This window comes from Magnolia sinica, chromosome 14 (assembly GCF_029962835.1).
Source record: "Magnolia sinica isolate HGM2019 chromosome 14, MsV1, whole genome shotgun sequence".
NCBI classification, from domain to species: Eukaryota; Viridiplantae; Streptophyta; class Magnoliopsida; order Magnoliales; family Magnoliaceae; genus Magnolia; species Magnolia sinica.
Genome location: NC_080586.1, coordinates 17,685,228 through 17,708,392, shown reverse-complemented (window position 1 = coordinate 17,708,392; position 23,165 = coordinate 17,685,228). Strand labels below are relative to the sequence as shown.

The window sequence follows — 23,165 nt, the reverse complement described above, 5'->3', positions numbered from 1 at the left end:
TAATTGAATGTTCAAGAAGCTCACAGCAAGCATTAAGAAGCAAGGACGCATATGCAACCAAAAAAGATGAAAAGATGGAAGAGTCGAATGAATTAATACTAGCCTACCGGCAAAAGAAAGGATGGCCGCTTTCCAACTACATTGAGAAATTCATTTTATCTCGAAGCGGCTGAAAGCCGGCAGAGTACGGGTTAGGCTAAGATATCTCAGCGTAAATTCTATTTCTCATGCCACACTTGAACTACGTAAATCAACTCAATCACAGTTGTTTTCCTCAGCTTGGAAACACCCCAGTGTTGTGGGGCCTCCCTTGTTGTATATGTAAATCAACTCCGTCCATCAGGTGAGAAACCCTATCTGAACGGTACATACAAATTATGAGCCTGATAAGAGCTGTACAATTTCTCCTAAGACCTATAAAGTTCACGTGGTTTTGCCCGTCTGAGTTTCGAATCATGCATATTTCTGTATCTTCACTTCATCCCAATGATTTGCACATGATGAACGGATTTGATGAAAGATACAAACCACGTTGGCCCCACATACAAACCTATGGTTGGCATCCCATCCCTGATTGTTCACTATGGTGTGGCCCACCTATGTATTGGGTCCGGCTGATTTCCTTTCTTGCAACTAGAATCTAAGAGAGAACCTGATAGACGGAGTGGATTTTACATATTCAAAATGGTTGGCCCCACAGAGTTTGGATTTTTACGATAAGATAGAGCTTTTGTTGCCGACTTCAATACAAGATAGAGAAGAGCTTGACACGGGTACTGTACAAGCGTCGTAATTCGCAGGACTGAGTTAGGTGGAGCTTGTTTTTTCAAGTATAAATACCATGGCTCAAGAGCAGTTTTCTCACGCAAATATCCAAGGATTTTCAATGGCTGTATCGAGCTTATCTGCTTCGCTGCTCTTGTTCTTTCTCTACTCAGGCTATTTTGCGCTGGGGTGGTGTGTACCGAGTCCACCACCAAATGGACGGCCGATATTCCCCGACGATGTGGACAGCATACAATTCGCTCTCAATTTGGAGCACTTAGAGGCCGAATTTTTCCTGTATGGAGCGCTAGGGTACGGTCTAGATGGGGTTGCTCCCGAACTGGCCAAAGGTGGCCCACCTCCTATCGGAGCTAAGAAAGCCAACCTCGACACCCGTACACGTCAGATTATTGCAGAGTTCGGTTATCAGGAAGTTGGCCATTTGAGGTCTCTTTCTCTCGTACTGTCGTGCATCTAGTTGGACCACTAATTTACTGTCCAACATGCATCATCTTATTGTGTTGTGGAGACATCCAACCATCCAAAAGGTTAGCCCCACTATGAGGATCACCTTTTATCTAAAATCAGCCTTATTCACCTATTAATTGGGCCCAACATGTAGTTTATTATTATAATAGCATTTATCTATATGGATTCTGTGGTTTGGACCATTTAATAAGTGGACTGGGTTGAAATTTTCAGTTGTTGATTCTCATGATGTGGTCAACCAATTGTAAGGTTTGGATTTTTAAAAAACATTAAAGGTTGGAACTTATCAACTTCTGGGACAGTAAATTACCGTCCAGTTTCTTTCTTTTTTTTCAAGATGGAGCGAAACGGTGCGGCCCACACCGTGGGGCCTACCTTGATGTATGTATTCTACATCCATGCAGTCCATCCGTTTATTCAGATTTTTTTAAGGTATGATCTCAAAAATGAAGCAGATCCAAATCTCAAGTGGACCATACCATAGGAAACTGTAATGATTGACCATTAAAAACTTCTTGTGCGCTACATAATTTTTGGATCAAGCTTATGTTTATTTATTTTTTCCCTTCATCTGGGTTTTTGTAACCTTATAAACAGGTTGGATTGGATGGAAAATAAATATTACGGTGGGCACTAGGAAGTTTTTAAAGGTGAGACATTCAATCACCGCTTTTAGTATGGTCCACCTAAGATTTTGATCTACTTCATTTTTTGTCTCATGCTCTAAAATAATCTTGAAAAATGTATGTACGGCGTGGATGTAAATTACATACATTGAGGCGTGCCCCATGGTGAGGGCCGCACCTAATCTGCTCACGTGGTGCACCTGTCAACAAAACTGTGTTGATACGGGAAAACTGTATAATCTTTCGGTGGGCGCCACTCATCGTTTAACGTTGCTTGATAATACAAAAGAAAGAAGATATACAGACCAGCAGACCGGTTCCGCTTCGGTGCGTGGATCCCCGACTGTGGTGACACCTTGATTTATTTTCCTTACATCCACACCATCCATCCGTTTTGAAAGCTCATTCTAAGTTACGATGCTAAAAATTAAGCAGATCCAATTCTCAGGTTGAAACAATGGTGATTGTCCATTAAAAACTTCTTACGGGCCACAAAAGTTTTGAATCGAGCTGATATTTGTGAGGTACCTTCATCCAGGTCTTTTTTACCTTATAAACAGGTTGGATGGAGAGAAAAAAAAAAAAGGATTCCAGTTGCTCCAAGAAGTTTTTAACGGTGGGTATTCCATCACCAATGTTTCCTTTGGTGTGGTCCACCTAAGATTGGGTTTTCTTCATTTTCGGGATTAATATCTACAATGATCTTTCGAAACGGATGGATGGAGTCGATTTCAGGAAAATACATCAAGGTGGACCCACAGTCAGGGATCCACCCACACATTCATGGAAGCCGCCCCCCAGCAGCATTGGCAGACTGACCTCACGGAAGATATACAAGTCCCATTCCACAACTCCAGCTGCTATGATATTTGCATTTCTTCCTTAATATATATCTCCTCTCCAACTAGTGCGCACACACATGCAGCACGTAGAGGTAAAAGCAGACGTTCAAACATTCAATCATACACAGATGCAGCACATATATTATCTTTCGAATCGTTTTTTTTTTTTTTTTTTTTTTTTTTTTTTTTTTTTTCAGGGCCATTAAATCAACGGTTGGTGGATTTCCAAGGCCCCTCATCGATCTAAGCGCTCACAATTTTGCTACTATATTTGATAATGCATTTGAAAAGCCACTCAGCCCACCTTTGATCCTTACATCAGCAGCGTTAATTATCTTCTGGCCTCTTATATCATTCCATACATGGGACTCGTGGCCTATGTGGGCACTAACCCAAATATCAACGGTCACGTTTCAAAGAGAGTAAGTTAACCGTCCTTCTCCACTGTTTTGTTGGTACTCTTTGGTGTGGGACAGCACATGAGAGCAATGGTGCAACCCTTGTGATCTAACCACTAATGCTCCCTATCCAATTCTCATCCCCACTCTCCACCCAATATGGCAGTTTCTAATGTCTGAACTGCTATGGTCCACTTGTGTGAAATCCTAGCCACCCATCTCCCACTACTTGACCAATTATGGCTGTATTCATTTGATTAACATGATTCATTGCCTAAGGCCAACCCATGATAAGGATATATTACATGAACGACCCCAAAAATAATTTCGGTCCACTTTTCTGATCAAAGCTATGTGTCCCATCTATTCAATGGACTAGATCGATAATCAAGTGCACCAATCTGGTCTATACATTGAATTTAAGTTGTATAGGTAACATTTGTTGGACCATTTTTGTACAGTTGTTAGCTGGGCTTTTAGCAGTGGAATCGGGTCAAGATGCAGTAATTCGGGCATTACTCTACCAGCAAGCTCGCACGGTTGTGCACCCTTACAGCCACACGGTGGCTGAATTCACTGACCGTGTATCAGACCTAAGAAATAGACTGGCGAACAGCGGCATCAAAGACGAAGGCCTCTTTGTACCTCTACATCTTGGTGCAGAGAATAAGACCACTAGCAACATCTTATCGGCAAATGCAGATTCTGTAGCGTATGCACGGACGCCTGCCGAGATTCTGAGGACGGTCTACGGGACAGGCAATGAAAGCAAGCCTGGGGGTTTCTTACCAGAAGGTGGTAGTGGGAGTATTGCTAGAGGATTTCTGAAAAAGCCATGAATGTGTTTTGGATCTTTGATTTGGATCGTGTTTGATGAAACTTTGAATACTTGTAATTTTCTTGAGTTATGATCCCACTAGTAACTTGTAGAAAATCACCGAGTAGAATAAGTGAATTGAGTAGAATAAGCTGTTTAATAGCACTTGAATAGGAAGCACTGTTGTATATACGTTTGTATAAGTGAATTGAGTAGAATAAGTTGTTTAATAGCTCTCTCTCTCTCTCTCTCTCTCTCTCTCTCTCTTCGTTTTTAGATCAGAACCAGTTGAGTTTTAATGATATAAAAGTTGAATCCAAGCAGTCCGGTACTCGAGACTCATCGTATGTTGTTGACCCAATAATCGCGGGACATTTGGGCCTTGATCAGTGATCGACAATCAGTTTTGGGCAATTGGGTTTGGCCAGTCATAGACCTTCAGCGTTGGTATTGTTCTTTAATCAATCCAGAAATCAGATCTGCCATTTTTTTTTATCTGCTTTGATTAAAGATCAACTTCGTTGCTGCTCTTTTACATGGCCTAGATTCATGTTTAGATCAAGTGCAGCACTAGGTTTGGTGGTTGCTTCCATCGATTACTACTGAATTGTTGTTCATCAAGATCGTTGCAGCCCACTTTTTGTTTAGTTAATGTAATTTATGGGAATACATGTATGTGTTTCAATAAAATGAACTTTATGAAATACATGTATGTGTTCCAATACATGCACTTTGAAATACATGTATTTGTTCCAATACGTACATGAGGCTATGGGTCTTGAACATGCATGTATTCATGCTTAGAAACACCACAAGAAAACTGTCCTTTACCGGCGGTCAAAACTGCCGACAAAGACCCAGAAAACCGCCGGTAAATTCTTTGCCCGCGGTCAGCTAACAGCCGGTAAAGCCTCGGTCGGTAAAGGCTTTACCGGTGGTCACGACCTTTGCTGACGATTGTGCTGGACGCCGCTAAATCGCCAGCTTTTCGCTACACTACCAGAAGATTGGTCAAAAGCTACGGATAAAATTCGTATTGAAACACGACTAGCCCACAGTACGACCGTAGCAATTGTAGTGTAGCTCTTAAAAAGCTTGCTACGAATTAAATCCGTAGCTATAGGGATCATGGCCCCTGACAATCCGTAGCAATAGAGAAAATCTTTCTCATCAAAAAGTATAAAAATAATAATAATGATGAAAAGAAAAGGTGACCCACATGCATCCTCGTTTTTTTTATTATTATTATTACACCAATCTAAGCAGCTAACATACCTTGGTTAATGTCAATGATCTCCTTGTTGCCGTTGTTTCGAAGGGACTCGTTTCTTCTATCGATCTTTGGTGAGATGTCTAGCAGTAAAAAGCATCAGCACCAGTACTTCAAAGTCCTTCAGCAGGTTCAGGCCCTCAATGATATTGAGGTTCACCACCTGTGAGCGGAGGTTCTCTGTTTTGTCTACTAGAAGCTCAATCTTCTCACCACGGTCCAGAACCTGCACAAAGGGAGATTACAATAGGCTTATGTTGTTCTGCACATCACAAGATTTAAATAATTTAGGGGCTTCAAAAGACAGGGCTGCATGGAGGACACTAATCTTGGCATTTGGGTGGCCCAAGGAAAAAGATTTTCCTAACTGCACAAAAAATAAATCCAATATATTCAAGTCAATGCCATCCATGCTTAAATTCTTTGTCACAAACTCATTTAAGTCTTGATTGTAGTATCAACATATTTAAATCATAATTTTAAAACTAACTGCCTGTCTTTATCTCTACATATAAGACTGTTGATTTAGAGAGACTATGGGACCATTGAAACTCCATTAGTTTAAAGGTTTTTGTCTTCCCTAAGTTGTTGAAGATCTAAGAGGTTCAACATATATTTCATAGGCCACAAAATGACAGAGAGAGACAGTGGAAGAATTATTATTCCTTTACAGTGCCCGCACATAGATTGGAATCCTTGGAACCAACTGAATGTGAGCCGAGTTTCGAGTGGTTTAGGAATAGAATTTACAAGAACCATTCTGGACTTAGATGACTGCCTCCTATAAGGCTTAGATGATGATGATGATGAAGGTTAAAAGAAAAAAAAGAAAAATATATATATATAATAAAAGATGTCAGATATGCATGCTCATGCTGGACAAAAACAAAAAAAAACAAAAAAAACAAAAAAAAACAAAACAGCATAAGAACTGCACAACCTCGGCTGCAAAATTTTCTACCCAGGTGCCACTGTCACTTTGAATTATGTTTTTGATTTGTGCTCCTGCTCCTGCCTCCTAGCTGTTCATACTTGCTAACATTTTGAAGCTGAAGCTTCTCCATTCCCATGTTCAAATCAGTTCCTGCTTACCTTCACACTTTGTGATTCTTGCACACCAACAAAAAGACCATTACCTTGGGCCTTACCTGTGGAAGTATGGAGCTTCCAATAGAGAAAAGAATGGTTACCATTCAGTTCTAACCTACAAAACAAATCTTAGCCATTAGCCACTGTTCCAGGTTATTCCATTAGCATCTTACAAATTGAATATGATAACGGATCCTTAATGTATAAAATCAAGCAAGAGACACCTTAATAACAATGGCTTACTAGCTGATGTCGAAGCACTTGGTCATTTCCATAGCAGGCAAAGTGGCATTCCCCCTAGCCATGGAGAAGTAGACATCAAACCCAGTCTTCTTGGATGAACCCAAATGGTTTTCTTTTCATGAGAGGCAAGCCGTAACATTGTTGCACCATCCTACTCCCTAAGAGAGAAAAAGGAACATGATTTTAATCATGCAACATCTGCACCTACTCTATAGGTGAATTAAATACCTCCACAGATGAAATACACAAGAAATTCAAACCAATTTTAATCATGCATCACCTTTGCAACTTTGCAAGTCCGATTTACATTGATTAGTTTCATATCAAAACCCTGCCATTATTCCAGAAAAAAAATTAGAAGTTCTCAAGAAGAATGAAGTACACAAAAGGTTGGTGCAACAAATGAATGACTTGCAGCTTAGATAAAAGGTTTCACAAAGAATTATAGAGAAAAATTCTGAAGCAGAGCTTGTAAGCACAGGTGAAAAAAAATCATATCAACTAAAATACAATGCAATTAAAGATGAAATAGATGGCTATAGCAAGCATCCACCATAGGAAGCATGAGAGATAATAGGAAGAAATAAACCAATATCAGCAGTCTTCCACCACAACGAAGTGGGAAAATGAACCTGATCAGCTATGAAAAACATGTGGCTATGGAAACACCATTACAGAAATGGCCAGTTTCAATTAAAGATCACATATTTAAAAATTACTTCCTTTCACTAAATAAAACAAACGAGATAAAACAAGAAAACTCAACTTTCTACCATACTTGGTTCTCCAACCCCAAAAAGTCTTAAGTTCAATTCTTCAATCTTGAACCTTGAGACTCAAAACTCCTTTTCAATTGGTTAGCAAATATAATTGAATTAAAGAGGAGAAAATCAACATTTGTGTTATGGAAGAATCAAGCCTATGTTTACACTGAAGAAGCCTGCAAAACAATGCAGTTGGCTTTTGCTTTGCAAAGTGGCTCTTGAGAAACCAAATAAGCTTTTGAGGAATGCCTGAGGATGGCTTTCCCAGTACCCAAGCAGCCTAGGCAATCTCTTTCACAAGAAATATGTTTCCATAGAAACAGATTCGCTTGGAAATTGAGATCCATGGAGTTTCATGGAAATCGGGGTTCTTAGCAAGAGTTCAACACAAACAGCACAAACCTACAGGAAGAGCTTCACAATAGTACATGCATTTTAAAAGAATAAAGCTTTGATGAAATAGTCACATATATTCATATTTCAATATATCATTATAAAGTCAAAGGGCTGAATATTGATATCAAGTAACTGCATTCCTATTTGAAACAAAATCTCATATTTATCTCAAAATACTCGCTTAGTTTTTAATGCCAAAAATCCAAATTCAATACTTGCATAAAAGCTCACCTTTGAATTATGGATACTCGACACAACTTCTTGTAGAAGTCTACTCCAGTGTACACAGACCCTGGGTAGAGAAAAAGGAAGTCTACTCTGATGCATCTCTCATGTTAATGATGCATTCTGATCGACTGCAAGCAAACAACATGCCCCAATATTAAGATAATCAAATGCAAACATTACCAGTTAGAGGAATAACAAACTACTCAAATGCAAACGTTATCAATTAGAGGAATAACAAACTATGTTACATAAATGTGAGGGAATGAACAGATAGTACATGGCTTGCATGAAGTTATATTGCAGGCTTCTAAACAAGAAATCACTTGTTATGCGTGCCTCTTTTTCACGAAATGCATGCCTCACTAAGCATGAAGTCGTGAAAATTCTTACTTGAAGGCGACTATGGACACCCAACATGAAGTCGTGAAAATGGATTCGCTTTTTCCTCCAGTTAGATGGCCTGTGTAAAGAGAATGGAAGTATTAGAAGTCACTAATCCATTGAGTGGACAAACATATAGTTTTATGGCTCAGATTTCAATTTCCTTGCAACTTACCCATAACAAACAACCCATTTGGGATATTAAATCAAGATCTAAAACTACCATGAAATATTCATTGAGGAGAATTAAGTCTCTTGTCTACTCTACAAATCAGAATAGGAAGAAACTTTCTCACTGATGTTGACATTCTTCAAGTTCATGCTGGTAAAATCATCAACATATATGTAAGAACTAGAACCTTATGACCAAAGGTCCTCTTCAAGATCCTAGGGGAAGCCTTACAACTGGTTCACTCCATACATCACCATTTCAAATTTAGAAATGCAAGTAAAACATACAAATGGAAGCACGGCCAGGTAAAGTATAATCGATCCATTTCACATGAACTGGTACTGATTTTCCCGGAATCATGATACCCAGATACTTTGAGAAAGATCAATCACCCATGCATATTAACAGACAAAGCTGTACTTGTTGAGGGATGATTTGTAATGGCATTCCTGTAATTCTTTTGTGATGGCAAACTTGCAACTATACTGCGTTCTGGATCTCTCCAATCCTCCTAGCTATTCTAGATTCTTCCTGCATTTGGTACTAGAGGTTTAGAAATATCACATCTTGCATTCTATCACTTAAAATTGTCTGCAGTCAACATGGTATCTGAGCAAGTTCTCTGATCCTGTATAAAATTTTTAGGCTTCACATCTCGTGGACGTAACTAATATAAGACACAGAAGCATGGTGTTGGAAATAGAAACAGAAAAACTATATTGTGATTAAACGCAATTTAAGGAAGTGTACTGCTTTTGGTATTGTGATTAAACGCAATTTGATGGGCCATAGATGTAGGCAGAGCATTAACCTTCCCACTACGAACAGAGGAGGGCAACAGTGATTAGATCTTCTTAAGCAAAATACAAGTTTCATTCCTCAATGGGGCACAATAGGGTAATACAAATTTCTAGATATATGTTTATTTTGAAACAGGTCCGCTTGAGGCGTGAAACAACTTCACTCTTATGCCAGAAGTTTTAGGCAACGTAGGTTACTTTATGGAAAGCTTTGTTCTTGCACCTTACGCTATATTGGCACATGTGGCTGCATGTTGTTGTGCACTCATGTGTGGGCTTAACAAATCTCACCTAGAACTTGTGCTTAGGTCTAAGAAGCAGGTTGGTTGTAAATGCAGATTTGAAATATTTGGGTTTAACGAAGCTGTGTTTTCTTGACTTGACTCCTTTTGAAGCAAGTGAATGACCAAAGCGGAATTCTAATATTTGGGTCGATGCAAGTTCCATGAAGCTCCTTAGTCCTTCCTCAAGGTGCATGTGGCAAACATCTCTGATGCAACTTCCATGAAGCTCCTACATCAAAGTACATGTGGCAAACATCTCTGATGCAAGTTCCATGAAGCTCCTACATCAAAGTACATGTGGCAAACATCTCTAATGCTCAGGGGTATTGATCTGATGGGTCACATGTAGATAGACTATCGGCCAAAAATCATAGTGAGAAAACTGCTTACACTAAAAGTTACTTTTCAATAAAAGATCAATTAATGTTTTCAATGATTTCAATTAGGGAATCGACACTACAAATCCCTAATTAGGGATTCGAAACTCAAAAATTCCCTGGTAGGACCTTCAGCTTGTTCTGGTCCATGATCAGCAAAAAGAAAAAAACAGATAAATGAGGACAATAGGACCTTCAGCTTGTTCTGGTCCATAATAAGCAAAAAGAAAAAAGAAAAAAGAAAAAAAAAAACAGATAAATGAAATGTAGACAGTTGGATAACTACAACTGTCAATGGGCAAGGCTTGGGCTAAGCAAAATTGAAATTTTGAATAGGGCCAGCCAGATAGGCACATCCAATCAGTTCAAAATCCACACCAAAGGCAACCCAGGCCCAACTCATTAACAACCATATGGATAACAATATTGAAAATGAAAATTTATATCAAATACAAGCAACTTCAATCTCCCTATAAATAGGAACAAGTGGTTGTGGCTTTGCATTTATATGAACCAATCTGAGAACTCCAGTGTGAGATCCAGACCATTCATCCAGTGGGCTCAATGGTGAATATTCCCAAGCTCAGTCCAGTCCACTCACTTGGTGGCCCACACATGTATGAAACAATAGATGGTTAGAAAATCAAATGTTCCTCATTCAATATACATGCGCAGCCACCCTGTGGATGAACTGGCCTGATTTTTGGAATAGGGGGCATTCACCTTGGGGCCTACCTTATGAAGGGCCCGAATCTCACATGCGTGTGACTACTTATCTTGCATTTGCAGATGGATGTTTGCAAGCAGCATGTCTTAAAAATTAGGATTCTTTATGTGTGTGGAGTAGGCATACAGTTAATGCTATCATACCAGCCACTGCACCAATTCTGAAACCCTTCGCAGCAAATTCACCACTGAAATGAATTTGGTCCAAGGATGACAGATTTATACCCCTTTGTATGTCTTTCACCTTTCAGACATTTGCAGCATTATTAGTTGACTAATATTAGATAAAATAGAGATGTTAACTCTACAAAGTTCGGAAACTTCCAATTTTAACACCATGCTTTTCTGCATGTGTAATATACACGAAAAAGGTCAAGAGAATAACAGAGATCAAAGGGGCGATCGCGGGCACCCAGAAAAGGCTCTTCTTCTTCTTCCCCTGTAACAATTTTGAGTCATGTAAGAAGGAAACCTTCCACAAGCATGGAGTCCAAGGAATATGAAGCAAAAAGAAAAACTTACAATGTATTTGGTAACTAGAAGGAAAACCAAGAAGACTGATCCTATGAGGATTGTCTACCAATTCCACTGCGAATGTAGTAAAAGAAAACAGTCAGTGAGGAAAAATGACAGCAATCTGTACTTCTAAAATCATTAGCTTAGTGAAATTTAGTTTTGGCTTGACTGAGTCATTGGACAACCTAATTGACTTATCATGGTTGCTAGTTTTGAGTTGGATGGTTTCCATCTCAAATCCAAGCCTTTAAACACTATCAATAACAGTCGTTTTCAGTAGATTTTCATAGCCCGTGATGTACAAAACTCCATACCAAATGCAAAACCGGAATTATATCCGTCTTCTTAGTATTTTTCAATGACAAGAAAGAGGGCCCAATTTTCCGTTTAACACTTGTAGCACTTCAACTGCTGTGGCCTTTATTTGCATGAATACAAGGGAAATGAAAAAGAAAAAGAAAATGCATTAAAAAGAATTTCCAATGCAACGTTTATGGCCATTCAATTAAGAAAAGAATCATATTCCAAAAAAAAAAAAAAAAACAAAGAAGAGAAATAGCTGATTTTATTCCAAAAGATCCTGACAAAAAACTCATTTAAAATATAAAAAAGGAACAGATTTTATTCCAACAGCTCCTAAAAAGAAAAAAACAAAGTATAAAAAGGAACTGGTTTTATTCCAACACATCCTAACATCTCGACATCCTAATTCCTGAAACAATCAGCAATCTTTCAACCAATCTCAAGAGTGTACATGGGAAGGAATCGCATCTATGGAAGCATACCTGCTGCAATCGGTTGACTTACCAACTTGGCTTTGTTGAATTTGAGCCATAAGTAGATCTCCGGAGAAATGCCACCTGAAATCGGTCCGCTCAAGGAACTGCAAAGGTTGGATTTGACTCAAAATTGGATCCAGGGCAGAATCCCAACTTCCCTTTGAAATCTAAACAAACTAAATGAACTCATCTGCGTCGAGGCTTCGCCGGACTGATGTCCGCCTCCTTGACCCCTTGACGATCCCAACACCGTCAGCGGCGGCACATCCGTACGGCCATTGCTCGGCGCTGCCGCGGAGAAGCCCTCACAGCTGCCGCTGCGTCGCCGGGAAGATCGGCCATGACGGATCCGAACGATCTCACATCCAAAAACCCTAGTCTTCAGTAACCCTGATTTTGAAAGAATTAGGGTTTCGAGAGAGAGAATGAGAGAGAGAGAGAGAGAGAGAGAGAGAGTGTGTGTGTGGGTGGGTGGAGAGAGATTTCTAGGGTTAGGTTCACTAGTTTTTACTGTTGTTATTCCTCAATTCTGCAATCTAGATAGAGAATGAGGGAGAGAATGAGAGTCTTTTTCTCTTCATTTTAAACTAGAGAGAGAGAGAGTCGATTGGGGAGCCAAATGAATTAGGGCGTCCCTTTTTTCTTTTTATCAGCCCCTTTACCTACGGTCGGTAAAACTGGCGGCCGGCAAAGGGTAACCCCAACCGTCGGCTCTGCATCTTTTTCTTGTAGTGAAACTTGTGATAGGGTGGAAAATGTGCATGTCTCTTAGTTGTTGATGCACACATCAAAAAGCTTTTATTTGTTATTTAGGAAAAATACAATGTTGCTTAAATATTAGTATATCTTAATTGGTGAGTATTTAATAAAAATGTATCTAAATTTCTATAAATATGTATGCATATATAATTCATTTTGAAGTATGCAGAAGTAATACAACAAAAATTTCAGCATTCTTTTATTTTCTTCTAAGTTCTTATTTCTACATAGAAGGCTAGAATAGCCTACAAAGTAGTGCTAGAATAGCCTACAAAGTAGTATCGGAGCAAGGTTTTGGGTCTTGACTAGGTGTTAGAACCTTCTAATTAAGTAGAATCGTTGGCAGCGAATAGTGCAACAACTCATTCCGCAGTTTCCATTTTTGGAGGGGACAATTTTGATCTCAAAATCATTTTGATCGAACCATATAGCCATCTGATTAGTGTTTAGGAAAGTAGACGGTAGACATTGAGTTTACAGTAGTTGTTGAAGCATTGATCAGAGCATCCATCATGTAGAGCCCATCTTAAATGGTCCATCCCCCTCAAACCACTTTGATCGAATGAGCCTAACCATTGGATCAGCTGTCTGAGAAATGGACAGTCCATGTTAAGTATGCAAGAGAAGTCTAATCACTGATTGCCCCACTTTGATCAGGCGAGCCTTCCTATCCAACTAGTGGCTTCGAAAATGGAAATTCCATATTGTATACACTAGAGAGGCCCATCCCTCTGAAACTCACTTTGTTGGATTGGGAAATAGGTCCTCTTTTGTTTGAGAGAGCTAAAATTTTATTAAAGAAAAGCAAAACAAAAACAGTAGCAATAACATGATATGGCAACCCATTTACATCCCAAAAAATAAAAATCAAAAAATCAAAATCAAAATTACATCCCTTAAGCTTGAAAACTCAAGACGCCCATTCGACTACAAATAACCTAGCCCCACTTTTGGGAAGTCCCCTCGGCTGGCTGGCTTTCGTTCATGAAATATCTTGCAATTTTTTCTTCCCAGACAACCCACCAAACTACGAGTAAAGCCATTCTCCACAGAGGCTTCTTACCCTTCCCTGGACCCACACCATGCCAGGCAAGCAAAAGATCACCCGAAACAGTTAAAGATACCTGAAATTGACCCAACAAAGAAGCAATGCACAAAGAGATGGTTGACCATTTCCTCATCATTCACAGGGCATAGCAAATATTTGGAATAACCATCAATCCTTTCTGAAGATTGATAGTCAAGCGGTATCTTTGGAGGAAAATCATAATGCCAAATAAATTTCGTATGCACCAGCTCTGCATGCCTTCGAGAGAATAAAGAGACGGAACCATGAAAGAGCCGGACTTGTCAATTGTTCAAACCATCCTGTCTAAGGAGGAGCTGTCCAGAGAGCAAAGATGATGCGATACAAACCACTTCTTCCCCAGTGGTAGAGACAGACGGCCACAGCCACGGAAGGATCCGGAGCAAGATGAAAGATTCAGTAAAATTCAACTTTCACAGGGAAGGTCCCCACCCAAACATACTCCCAAAATCGAATCCTCCATTCCCCAAGGAGAAACCAGCACCTCCCAAAAACACCAGCCTCATGAAGGAAACCCCTTTCCACAGCACCTAACCAGAGGATTCTCGTCCACCAGCCTTCCTCCGAGCACTTGCATTTGCTTTTTATGACTTCCTTCCAAAGCACCCCATCTTCCTTCCCAAACCTTCAAAGTAATTTCCCAATCAACACCACATTCATGGATTTCAGCTCTTTTATACATGCTCTGCCTTCTTCATAGGCCTTGCAAACATCATTCAAATTTCAACCCAACCGAATGGAAATTTTTTTATCCTCCATCCCTTACCACAAGAAATCACGCCTTAACTTCTCAAGCCGTAATAGTATCAAAGCCGGGCAGCTCAGCTTCCCAAGCCTCAATAGCATTGAAGCTGGGCACCTTAGCTTCTCAAGCCATAATAGCATCAAAGCCACAAAAAACATCCCCCAACTGATTGCTAGGATCATCGGAATGGTGCCATTTTGGTACATTCAGCCCAAGCAATGGGTTCACCAATCAAGTGCTTGACAAGTACAGTCTGCAGGGACTAATATTTCACCACAATTCCTTAAGAAAAATTCAGGCAAAAGATTGCAACTACAAAAATCCCGAGAGCAAAATGCAGGATCTCAGCTATTCCTCTCACCATCCAAAAATGTTAAAAAAAACAAAACAAAAAATAAATAAATAAAAGAATAACTGTGAGAAAGAGTCCAAATCAGCCACCTAATAAATGACTGAAATTACAAGAAGAACATCAACAAGATTCAAGCTCTATAAAATGAAATTCCAAAAAAAAAAAAAAAAAGGTTTCCTCTTGTTATATTTTTTATGAGGTAGCAGCTGATGCAGCCGGAAGGCGTTTCCTAGCCTCTTCAATGATAGAGAGCTTGATACCCTTGCCTTTTAGAAGAGATACCTAGGGCCTCGCACCCTTGCCAATTGTGAAGACGTTGCCCAAGCGGGTTGCAAACTCATGGCCAGTGGCATCCTGGACGTGGATGGTCTCAAAGGTCCCCTTGTGCTTTTCACGGTTCTTGATTACCCCAACACGCCCCCTGTTCCGACCGCCTGTCACCATGATGACGTTCCCAACGTCGAACTTGATGAAGTCGACAATCTTGTTGGTCTCAAGGTCCAGTTTGATTGTGTCATTGGCTCTGATGAGGGGGTCTGGATAACGGATGGTGCGCCCATCATGTGTTGAGGTAGGGAATGCCCTTCTGTCCAAACTGGACAGATCGGACCTTGCAGAGCCTGAACTGCATAGAGAAACAAGATTTTCTTAAAACACTTCCCCACAAAACCCTCAGTCAAACCATCATCAACATCCAAGCCATAGCCAAACTATTTGCTGCCAGCTACACAAATCTTGTTCCATCAACCTACTTTATCAAGTACACCATATCCTCAATTAAACCCCAAGGAACACCCTATCATAAGTTTGGAATGTCATATTTTCAAGATCCATCAAGAAAGAACTATTTCTTTACCCATAGGAAAGCTGGGCTCGAACCCGAGCCTCTCTTTGAAATACGCCCTGGGCCTGGCTACCATTGAGCTACAGGCTCAAACGTGGATTCATCATGAGAGTTATGGCAAAAGTTTCGGCACTTGCTGCCAACCTGGCACCTATGTTTTTAATATCAATGAATTCAGCCGATATATCCCACGACATATCTTGTATACCACATGTGCAATACAAAACGCACATGTACTGCCAATATATCCTATGTGTTCAATCCGGTGAGCATTTTCAATTTTTCTATCCCTTTTTATGTTGAAATTACGTTAAATCAGTGTCAAATGGTTATAAATCTATTGGTTCTTCATGTTTTGCATGAAAAATCATGTAATTTGAGCTTTGATTTCGATATCCATTTGTTCTTCATGTTCTCCATTTTTTTTTTCAAAATTTTCCTTTAACCCGCTAGCTATCAATTGAGACCAATTTCGAAGTATCTACGAGTATTTGATGAAATGGTCATCACATACACTCTCATTTCGAAATTTGAGTGTAAGTGGGTCCGATTTGGAGAAAATTGGGGAAAATTAGAAATTTCCCCAATTTCTTCCAAATTGCTTGCAATGTTACACCAAACATGACATTAAGCATGTATGAGAGTTGATCTACTGATTTGTTAAGTCCTTGTCAATTTTTGAAAAATAAAAATCATTTTTAACTAAAAATTATTAAAATATTATTTTTTTAAAAAATTGAAACTTTCCTTCCACCCATTGTCAGTTGAGACTAATTTTGAAGTATTTAGAAATGTTTGATGAAATGATCATCACATACACTCTAAATGTATGCATTCAATTTGAATATAGTTGCATTAGTTCAATTAAACATCACATAGCTTAGGACCCTATATAAAGGAAACGTATTATGTGCACTTCTTTTTTGAGATGTTATGATTTAAAAGTGTGTAGTAAGGTCCTTTTTAACAATCCTAGAAGTTTCATTGGAAGATTCAACCATTTTCCCAATGTTTCCCCATGTTTCCCAAAAACTGCGATAAATTAGCCGATTCAAACGATATATCCCATAGGATAACCGATGTGTATCTGTATCCTAAGGATGCGATACATAATGCAATACCGATATTTCGAACACAAACTAGCGCAGCCCTCCTTATCTGGAATCGACTGATCACAACTTCAATAGGCACTACATAATACCCTATTACATCGGTTGACTAAAAGTCATATTGTCAAGATCCACCAAGAAAGATCTATTTCTTTACCCCATAGGAAAGCTGGGCTCGAACTAGAGCCTCTCTTTGAAATACGCCCTGGGCCTGGCTACCATTGAGCTACAGGCTCAAACGTGGATTCATCATGAGAGTTATGGCAAAAGTTTCGGCACCCGCTGCCAACTTGGCGCCCGTGTTTTTAATATCAATGATATAGGCCGTATATCCCACAATATATCTTGTATACCACCTGTGCAATACAAAATGCACAGGTAGTGCCAATATATCCCACATGTTCGATCCGGTGAGCATTTTCAATTTTCGATCTCTTTTTTTGTTAAAATTATGTTAAATCAGTGTCAAATGGTTATAAATCTATTAGTTCTTCATGTTTTGCATGAAAAATCATGTAATTTGAGCTTTGATTTCGATATCCATTAGTTCTTCATGTTTCTCCATGTTTTTTCTCAAAATTTTCCTTTAACTAGCTAGCTATCAATTGAGACCAATTTCGAAGTATCTATGAGTATTTGATGAAATGATCATCACATACACTCTAATTTCAAAATTTGAGTGTAGGTGGGTCCGATTTGGAGAAAATTGGGAAAAATTATAAATTTTCCCAATTTCTTTCAAATTGCTTGTAATGTTACACCAAACATGACATCAAGCATGTATGAGAGTTGATCTATTAATTTGTTAAGTCCTTGTCAATTTTTGAAAAATAAAAATTATTTTTAACTAAAAATTATTAAAATATTATTTTAAAAAATTGAAAATTTCCTTCCACCCGTTGACAGTTGAGACTAATTTTGAAGTATTTAGAAATGTTTGATGAAATGATCATCACATACACTCTAAATTTTATGCATTCAATTAGAATATAGTTGCATAGTTCAGTCAGACATCGCATAGCTTAGGATCCTATATAAAGGAAACGTATTATGTGCACTTCTTTTTTGAGATGTTATGATTTAAAAGTGTGTAGTAAGGTCCTTTTTAACAATCCTAGAAGTTTCATTGGAAAATTCAACCATTTTCCCAATGTTTCCTCATGTTTCCTAAAAAGTGCAATAAATTAGCCGATACAAACGATATATCCCATACGATAACCGATGCGTATCTGTATCCCAAGGATGCGATACATAACGCGATACCGATATTTCGAACCCTGCCTTGTGCAACCCTCCTTATCTGGAACCGATTGATCACAACTTCAATAGGCACTACATAATACTCTAGTACGTCGGTTGACTAAAATAACATACACTTCTCAAGAGATGTTTAAGGCACTTGATAACATTCAAGATGAAGCAAACAGACTACCATCCCCAAATAAAGAAACCAAAGACACGATCACTAAGCTTCTATTCCCAAACAAGGAAACCAAAGACGTGTCACTGAAGTTTTATTTTGATTAAACCTTGTCAGTATGAAAATGTGAAAGTGAGGGCTCGATTATAAAATCAATCCCAAATCCCATATCAGTCCTGCATGAGAAATAATTGGGCCAACAGTCACTGTAACGCTGGTTTTTTGGTGGCTGGAATACGAAGAGTTCTTTATGATTTAAAAAATAGGAACTTTGCGTATCTAGTTGTAAGGCTCTTAGTGCACAATTCCAGATGAAGAATGAGATGAATGACGAAGATCGCATAGAAGATGCTTGAATATCCAAGTCGGCACACAGAGCTGATAGCCTGTGAGAAATGATCACATATAGGAATGTGAAATTTCACTGCGTTACGTACAGCCCTGCATACATCTCATGTGTGTGGGATATTAGGTGGCTAATGGGCTGGTCCGATCTGAGCAAAATCAAACCCAATGAGTTCAAATTACAGGCCTGGCCCATTGCCACCCTAGTTGAACATCCAAGCCGTGCAAATGGTTGCTGCGCCATAAAGATGACACAAGGAGGAAATCAGGCTGGACCACATACTGGGCAGGCCAAACTGTCAAGATCAATGTAGAGCGTAGTCCAACTCAAACGTACAAATGTACCAACTAAACAAGTGGATTGGCCCGATTTTTGCCCCAGGTTGACCTTCATCATATGGGCCATCTATTCTACTGCTATTGGCCCGACTTTCACCCCAGATGACCTTCATCATGTGGGACATCTTTTCTACTTCTTGGATGTCCTACGCATGGCATGTTGGCACAAAGGGTGCAGCTTCAGATGCATTGCCTGTATGTGATCACTTCTCTAGAAAATTTTACCCTTTTTATGTCTAATTAAAGGAACACTGTTGCAATCTATATAATCTGGAAGAATGCAAGCCAGTTCAGCAAATGGAGTTTCGGTGGGCTATTTATACCCAGGGAAAAAAAAAAACGGAAAGGAACCCACTGCACCAGAAAAAAGATTCTTGGTTTTCCTATACACTACCAGTAAGCTAATTAACTTGGACAGGGACCCATTCATTTGTGCCTGATACACAGGGCATTAAACATGGTAATTTTTAAAACTTGTACTTGCCAATATGTCCATATAATAAAATCTTACAATATCATAGTATATTGCAAATATTTGGACAACAAATTTGCAATTAAATCATGAGAATAAACATATTTATATGAAAAAAAAAAACATTTCACAGATAATAAAGAAAATGATAATTAAGAATAGAAACTAGCTAATATGAACCATGTCCAGAATGTCATAGACACACATATATAGGGATAGATGTCAACATGGCACAATTTAAAAAGGTTTTTAAAAAAAAAAGTGTAATGTAATTGTTGCATAACAGGAAGGAAAAGCAATGACCACATATTTAAGATGTGGGAATTGTCAACAAACCACAATGAAGAAGTTCACATACTTTTGCCTCCTCATCCTTGATTGTATGGCGTCGAAACCGACCCTTGGTGTCATAAAGAAGCCGGAAATTCTCATTTGTCTTGGGAATTGATACAACATCTGAAACAGAGTAATGTCAATAACTTGTTACATGACAGAATTACAAGAAGATTGTATGTTTTCCGTATAAAAGGATCTAGGATATCTCATTATTAAACAGGATAAAAATATAGGGTGAAGAGTAAAAAGGATAGGCATACCCATGAAACCAGAAGAATACGTCTTGTTGGTCCTAACTTTCCCATCGACCGAAATGTGCCTTTGCATCAATATTGAGATAACTTCTCAGTAAGTGAGTGCATACTTCAACTTGTTGTGCAAAATCAGAATCAGCGGCGAGCATTCTCTGGCTTTATGTGGGCCAGATGATGGCTTGGGAGCCTGCATAAGATGTCAAATTATATAAACAAAACAAGGATAGATGAAGAAGAGCAAAGCAGAAACTCACAATTGGAAAAAAAAAAAAAAACTTACAAATGCACCGCCAAGCTTATCAAGCATCCAATGCTTTGGGGCATTGAGCCTCTTCAAGTGTTTTTTTCAACCCTCTAGCTTGGAGCCCACAAACATATGGGAAAATCAGGTTGAGCAACTAAGACAAAGTTACAAAAACCATGAGTGAAAAAATAAATTCCATGTGCCCATCTAACTCTTGAGCAAGAGTAACTAAAACTCAAAAATAAATGACTTTTGTCAGCATGCTCACATTCATTAGAAACCCCCTCCCAATATCTTGAACTAGTTTATTTCTAATGTCCAACATGTGCCAAATGGACAGTATCTAACACTACCTTTAGCAAAATCGAATGGTCCAATGTCCAGGTTTCTATGTTAGCTCGCTAGAAATCACCATTATCTATCTTCGTGACATGTTTGAACAAGAGGTGGAACATCCATTGCAAACGGAAAACTCTAAATTAACTTTTTGACATGCCACTGTTTTCTTCTCTTGATAACAGTGGGCATGCTTCTTTGCACACCATCTTCGTGGAAGTTTATACTACTTGAAAGACAAATCTTTTTTGCTTTTTGCTTTTTTCCTTTTACCTTTTTTTTTTTTACTAGTAAAAACAACTGCATCGAAGCCAAAAAAAAAAAAACAAAACAAAACAAAACAAAAGACCAAAACAGCAATACATGAAGCACAAAATGACACAGAATCATCTGGATGGAACAAAAGAAGAATTACCCACCCAACATTCATCAACCCACAATCTATTACACCTACTCAATAAATAAAAAAGCCCAGCACCCAAACTAACAATCCTATTTCTAATCTTGGTAAAAAGTCCTGCAAATCTGCATTGTCATGGAATGTATCTGCGGTCACTTTCCTTCCAAATTACCCATAGAATAGCTCCTCGAATGTCCCATTGATGCGCTTGCATCTCATGACAACTGTAGGTCCACGGTTTGTTGGCTCAAACACAGCTCCATCCTACCCTAATCTACTTGACCATCATGCCTGAAGGCTTCAAATCATTGCGCTTGCATCTAATGATAACTGTAGGTGCAGAGTTTGTTGGCTTGAACACAGCTCCATCCTACCATAGTCCACATGGCCATCATGTCTAAAGGCTTATTATTGATGCATGTCTAAAGGCTTATTATTGATGCAAACCAACTGACCATCTAATGGAGACTGAGAGGGCTTCCATATGAAAGCTGAATGAAGATCAGGCCATCAGATTGCAGATGGGCCCGATCAGGCCTACCCAACCATGCAAATTGAAGCACTGAACCACATCAAGGTTCCAGATTGACCAGATAGACCATCTAAATCAGATCTAGGGCCCTGGTGGTTCCATTGTGTAAAATTATGGGCCTGAATGACTGATCTGAACAGAATAGTGAGCACTAAAGACAAAATTGCAAAAATAAAAAGACCCAGATTTAATGAGAAAACGTCTGTTGGGTAAACAATTAGGATCATCCAATCAAGGCACCTCAGGATTAATGGCTCGAATCATCCTATAAATGTGCCATGTGAATCACACACCCTATAGCATGAAGGCAACTCCTCCCTGCTGTATATCATCAGGTTAGAATGGACATCAGCATGGTGCACACTACATGCATACAGAAATAGATATCCATCACCAAAAAATAAGACCCAATCTACGAACTATAAGATCAACATAGGTTCTTAAGATCCCATCTATCAATCCAACCAAAAAAATAAAAGCAGCAGCAGCAATAATAATAATGGTAATAACAATAACAGAGACTGTTAAGACCCTAACCATTATGCTAAAAGCCCCATGACTGTCAATGTGACGCCCCAAACCCGGAAATCGGATTCACAGGAATCCCGATCGCCGAACCCGGTGCCGACAGCCTCTATGGTACCCCATTCTCGGCCCCCAACATACATACACCAGGTTCCGATCCTGGGATCCTACAAAGAGGATTTTCCAACGTACATTTGTCTCATGAGAAGCATAACCACAAGTATACCCAAATCATAAAGGTAACATCATTATCACATATCCACTAATATAATCATTTGGATACAATGCAGAAAGGGAAATACATATATATTGAAATCAAAGCTCCAGAGGACAGCTGCACGCTCCAAGCTCAACACTGCTGCAACCTAACGCCACCTGCACACAACTATCGTGCATAAACTTACAAAAGCTTAGAGGGTGGTGAAAGTGTGTGCACAAGATAATTGTCAAGTATACCATAAAGCCCATAAATCATACATCATTAGAATAAGCGGAAATACTGACAAGATCATGAATCATACAATATCAGAGTAATGCGGAAATATGCGGTAAGTCCATAAATGCTATCAGCTGTACCAAAGCTATGTGATGTAAGGCATGAATGCTATCGGCCATACCAAGGTCAAACAATGCGAAACATAAAAAGACAATAACAGATGCTGAGGATGCAATGCAATATGCAAATCCTGACAAACCATGAATACCATCAACCTCATCTAGGCTATATAAGTGCAAAAATATAGTAACCAAAAATATTAAGCACTACAGATGCAATGTAATATGCGGTGCGAATGAAATTGTCATGCTGGAATGTGAAGTCGAGATGATAGTACTAGTATCGCAGGCTACAAGGTTCACTACAAGGGACTTCTATCCAAACCAGTCACATACCTAAATTTGCATAGTCCGACTCAATGTGGTAAACTCCTGATCTCAGGTTAGTCGCGCGCCTAACCGAAATCCTGGCCATGTGAAGGTACACGTAACAAATAGTTACGCACCACCAACCCGAGTGGATAGTGAATGAATGAATGAATGGATATGCAATTCCTGCTCAATGAGTCCACATATCAGCATGGTTACTCTCTGAGAAAATCACCGGGG

The 23,165-nt window shown here is 39.1% G+C and overlaps 2 pseudogenes; one reads left to right on the top strand and one right to left on the bottom strand.

Moving 5' to 3' along the window:
* Positions 1-826: 826 nt before the first annotated feature.
* On the top strand, positions 827-4,169 carry LOC131225730 (ferritin-like catalase Nec2; annotated as a pseudogene).
* A 10,928-nt stretch (positions 4,170-15,097) lies between these two features.
* LOC131225488 (small ribosomal subunit protein eS4x-like) lies at positions 15,098-20,566 on the bottom strand (annotated as a pseudogene).
* Positions 20,567-23,165: the final 2,599 nt, after the last annotated feature.